Raw genomic sequence first — 6000 nt, forward strand, 5'->3', positions numbered from 1 at the left:
TGTGCAAGTGCTATTATTTCTTCTTTAATTCAATAAAGCTTTTTGTGCCTATATTTTCTTATCACCGGTGTATAAACCAAACTGAAGGTGCAACTCTACTACTTTGTTATGGCCTTTCTTATTAAAAGATTATTTAGTTTTACTTTTTTTCTAACATGCATTTTATTTTTAAGGATTCATTATGCTTCTGATGTTGGATTTCATGTAACCATAAGGAAAATATTTTTTAGGGTTAAAATTGAATTAGTTAAACAGAAAAGACTTATAGAAAAATATTGTAAGTTAACCAGACAGGAATATGGGTCCATCTTCGAAGTGTTGTTGACCAAACCTCGAAATCATAATAAAAAGGATGCATTTCAAATTCAAAGAGGATAATGATTCATTGGAAAACATGCACTTAGCAAGTGGAGAATAGATAGTTGGCTGATTGGAAATCGTACGATAATCTCATGCGTCAGTTCCAAGACCGGTCGTTTCTAAATTCAGAGAGCCGAACAAGATCAATATGACTTCTATTCATAGTTCGCTTTTGAGTTCAATTGCAACTTCAGAGGTCAGAGGCTTCTTTTGTACATTGTGCAGTTTAAATCCGATTGAATATGCTGGTGGTGTACTAGTGTATTTGGTTGTTGCAAGTTTGTTTCTACATAAGTTGTCGTATCTTTACTGTTGTTGCTGAGTAAAAACTTTTTCTTAAAAGTCAATTGTTTGATCAATCAATTGACATTCCAGATGTACTACTCTCTAATGTTTAATTAAAAAAGTGAGGTTTAATCTGCCTGTACACAAACTATAGCTTATAAACGACAAATACATGGGTTTTTTGTGTATAGTTTGCATGCTTAAGTTAATTAATATTGCATTTTTATTTTGTGCAATGGTGTCAATTATTTTGTTCGGTTATGGTATGAAGTGCTTACTTAATGTATCTCTATTTGTGAATAGAAGCTATTATATTGTTCACTCTCTCTGTGTTAGTGAACAATATTAGCTTCAAACATGGAGGAAAATATGTGCATGCTGCCAAATATGAGAACATTGGCTGATGACCGCAGTCTCCATAGACAAACTCATAACTAAGAGGTTAGGTTCAATTCCTTTCTCTTTCTATGTACAAAATAATTGGTTCCTTTCATTTTACTCTTTAGATATAATTTCCAGTGACTTCCAGAGGACAAGTGCTTTAGATATGACCCACCTTAAATGACTTGATACAGGTAATCGCCGGTTGGAATTGAGACACAGCCAAGATACAATTTTAGCTACTATATAATGGTGTTATACCCAAAAAAACTGTAAGATGATCCTTCCTCTCTATGTTGGATTCAGTTTGGAATTGAGAGAACATTTTGGTAATCTAAGTTTCAATGTTAATGGGTACTTTCATTGGGGTCACATATTGATAAACAAAGATTTTTACTTTAAAATTATATAGCTTTAGCTATATGAGAGTGTTTGATACTTGGATGTGTTGGATCAGAATTTGGGGTACACATGAGATGAATTATGAAAGCTAATAGTCTGTAGAGCAGTTTTAGGCAAAGTAATTGGGTAATTGTGGAAAAAGTTTAAAGCGAGTATTCAGGCGCAAACCCAAGTAGATTATAACCACACTAACGCTGTTTGTTCCATTATTATCCCATTCAATTAAGTTAGTTGGTTACCTGGTTTGCTTTTTATTGTGTTGCTTTGAACTCTAAAGTATTATTATATTAATTTGTGTGTGATAGTTTTTATAGAAAAATCTCAATATGTTTACTAGACTGTTCCAATTAGTTGGTAATTAAGTTCGAATGTTTATTAGTTATGCATCTAATTACTGTTTTTGATTGGATTTCAATGTTAAATCTTGGGTTCCCGCCTTTTGACAACAATTTAAAAAAACAGGGATAACTAAGTTGAAAATCCTTTTGAGAGTAATGGTCAAAAGGACTTTATTGTATCTCATTCCTATCACTTCATATTTTTCATTGATTAAGTTTAAAATTGTAGATGTATAAACTACTATGATTGTACAACCTGGACTTGTAGTAGACTTCCTAATTGCCAACCAAAATGTGAGGGATCCGTATCAGATTGACTGGGCAAAGGTAACCTTGGCTGTTTTTCATTATCTGGTGAGTGGTTAACAGTATCTTGCCACTTTAATGCCTTTGGTTTTTGTCTTTGTTAACAGGCTAAGAGAACACTAAAAAATCTAAGGATAAAGGCAAGTCCCTCTAATATGGAGAACAAAATCGCTGGATTAAGTAAGCTTCCTTGCAATCAGCAAACGCAAGCTCTTAATGAGCTTTATTTTATGAACTTCTTGATCAAACAATGTGAAAATTGTACAGACCGTTTGATATTGTTGTGTACTTGATAATCTATCTTGATTAAGCTTCATTTTATATATTTTGATGTGTCTTTGTAGATTCTCATTGAAGCAGAGGAGGGACGAAAATGGGGATGAACCTCAATTGAAGTAACTTGATCCGCAGGTGTATGATTATTTTGTTAAACATCGAAATATTGAGTTGCGTTTTTATGCCGATCTGCCGTGCATTAATGTTGGGAAACCGAAGAAACCAACTTACATACCACTTGAGGTGAATTGAAAGCTCTTTTACTTTGGTTCATCAATAGGTCACTTTTGTAGTAATGTGATATGCATACTCTCATTAAGAATTCTTCATTGTAAAAGGCCGGCTATCAATTGAAACGACTTGAAAGGTCAAGCAGTTTAAAATATCAGCTTCATTGTATAATTTTCAACAACAGTTTAAAAGCTGCTCTGCTGGTTTTTTACCACTAACATTTTTCCCTTCTAATTTTAACACAAAAAAAAAAAAAAAATGTAATCGTTAGTTTGTAGTAGCGATGCCTATGTTTTCATTAGATTGTATGTTTTTGGACTTAAGTTGGTTTAACTAGAATTCATTCCCTTTGAGACGACATCTTCATTGGCAGTTAACATACATAGGTAGAAGTCAAATTTATACATCACCCTATCTAGCTATCCTCTCGTTTCTTACCCATTTCATTTGAAGACACCAATAGAGATAAAGAATTGTTCAAAATTTTGGCAGCACTGCAAGCAAAGACTGGCTGCTAAGTTACACGTTTTAACTCACAAAAGTAAAACCAACCGTAGTTCTCAAATCCTATAAATACTCATCTGAACAACACGAACTCTTCATCTCATTTGATAACTCAAAGACCTTCTGAAATCTAACAGCAGTTAAAAAAAAAATCCATCTCCTTCAACATCTGTCATCTTGAATACTTCAACTTTATTGTTTTATTGTTATAATGAAGAATACATTGATCATTTACATGTACGTGAAGAGTTCTTTCAACACCATGAAACCTTTCAAGCCGTAAAGGGAACCGTAACCTCTCTCACTTTCGTTCCAGTGTCTGTAACTCCCATCAAAAACTTGGAGCCTCCCACTTTTGGCATAGTTATATCGAAAATCATCATATGAAACATAAACAGTTGAAAATATCCATTGTTTACTTTTTTGTTGTGCGGCTAGGGAATAGAAAGTGCATAAAAAAAAAGATTTGCCAATACACTTAGGTTCCAGTTTCATTATTTTCTTCTTGCATGTGTAAGTGTGATGTAGTTTGTTTATTTTTTGCACTACTATAAATAAACTTACTTTTTATACTATTGTTTTATGTTGCCTTAAATTTTCTTTGTCATGGAATCAAAAGATAGTCAAGTTATATCTATGGTGAAAATTTTGTTGAACATAGAGACTCTTTATTTTGACTCCAGAGTACTAAATGATAAGAAACCAATGTATAGAAGATAACCTCGTTTTAAGACATTTGTAGATGAGGTTTTTATTCAGCACGGCACCTCTAACATACAGAAATTCTATCTATTGGAAGCAATATTAGAGTTTTTAATACTAGTCCAACAATTTTTTTTTTACGAAGAACACTACTATTTTTTCCAATACACCAGTCTGTATTATGGGTGTTTCTATAATCAAATTGTTGCCGCTTGACAAAATGCTTCTATAATCATCTAGGCATAGCATAGTGATTATGCACAATGGATCACGCTTATAATGCCTAAGCACTCTTTCATCGTGCACTCTGCACCTGCTGCTAACTACATACTCAATCATTACACTTAATTTGACTCTCAAATAACCAACATTCAATTGCATTATGTTAATCAAGTTGAAGCCCAAAACCTGTCAAAGTTCTGCATGTGGAGTTGGGTGTTAATAACATTTTCATAATGGGGACCAATAACCAATGTAAGAATTCAACAATGCAACTAGCTAGCGATACAACTAATGTCGCCTCCATACAGATGGAATGAAAAAAACAACACTGTGTCATTTGAATCATTCAATTTCCATACTCATGAAATAAGATCCACATTATATTGAAAGCTTTTAAATTGTAATCTTGCCACATAACCATCTTCCGGAAAGCTATTATTTACACATTCAATTCACTCCAAATATTAACAGTGTCTAACGATTTTTTCTAATTGTTTCCAAATGTAATCGTTTCTAGATAAATAAATAAATAAAAATTAATTTTTTAAGCAAGCTACAAAATCTTTCTCTGTCCAAGCTACTTACTTATTTAAACCAAAAAAAAAAAAAATGATGGTACATCATCAAAAATCGAATCGAACAAAGAATACAACTAGCGTATTGAAGTGTTTTTTCTTTATTGAGCTTTTTAATTTACTATTCTAATTTACATGCGTTTATTCTTTTTTCCAATTTTTCTTTCCCAACATGTGCACGTGCCCGTTTACTAGTATATATATATATATATATATATATATATATATATTAGTGCAAATTATTATGAGCAGCCCACCTTGAGTAACAATATCCGGATCCGCCCCTGATCCTAAGGGCTAGGAAAAGGTGATTGAAGGGCATACCCATGGAAGCGGCAACTGGAAGGTCCATTGGGATTCAGACAGGGAAAATGCATTTAGGGCAGACAATTTTCAACAGTAAATAAAACTAAATAATTATTGTGTTCTAGGCCAGATCGCCAGCATAACACTGCCTACTGGAAATTGACGTCAGTGGTTTGCCGGAAAATAACATCAATTAAGTTAAGAATGTAAGAGCCTATTCATGTAGTATGATATGAAAGAAATTAAGTTAGGATTGCTAGCTAGAAAACTGCATAGGCAATATAATTGCATTGCACGATCAGTTGGATATATACAAACAGAATTGTGTTTTCCGAAAACGAAGAAGCAATTTCTTGTGCAATGTAGATCTTTTACCATACCCTTTTTATCAAATCAAATCTTCAAAACCCAAGAAGAAGAAAATCCTATGAAACTCCATTACCAACCTCAGCGGTCAGCGTTGCTTTGGTAGTATGACCTATGCCGAAGAGGACCAAGTATGAATCGTTATTGGAGTAGAGAAAAAAGAAGGATGAAGTAGAAAAAGAAGCCAAATGCATGCAGAAAAAGCGCGCGCCTTACCTTGGATCACATTATAGTATACTGTACTACGATTGGTAGTATACATCATAGTACAAAATATCGCGATATATCGCGATATATATCGAGATTTCAGAGAAGGGTAAATAAATATCGCGATACCAATTTGGATAAAAACCAGTGCAAATATCGACGATTTTTGTTGATATTTCGCGATATTTCCACGATATGTGTGATTTATACGATATTTTCGGAGAGAATTGGGTGATTGCAAACTGACGAAGAAGAAGAAGAAAATGGCTGGTGATTGCAAACCGACAAAGAGAAAAAAAAAGGCTACTCCTACCCTCTCCCACGCGAGCTACTCTATCTCCCACGCGAAAAATTTTGATGGCTATAACCTCATTCTTCTCCACTCTCGGTCTCTTGCAGTGTTTGTGAAAATTCGATTGCAGAGCTCAATAAGGTAAGCTTTCTTGTCCCCTCCCATCCATGATTATTTGCTTCATGTATAACTTTCCAACTCTAAATACTGTTATTTGTTTTAGCACTCATTTAAAAGTTTGTTTTAT

This window comes from Coptis chinensis, chromosome 3 (genome assembly GCF_015680905.1).
Source record: "Coptis chinensis isolate HL-2020 chromosome 3, ASM1568090v1, whole genome shotgun sequence".
NCBI lineage: Eukaryota > Viridiplantae > Streptophyta > Magnoliopsida > Ranunculales > Ranunculaceae > Coptis > Coptis chinensis.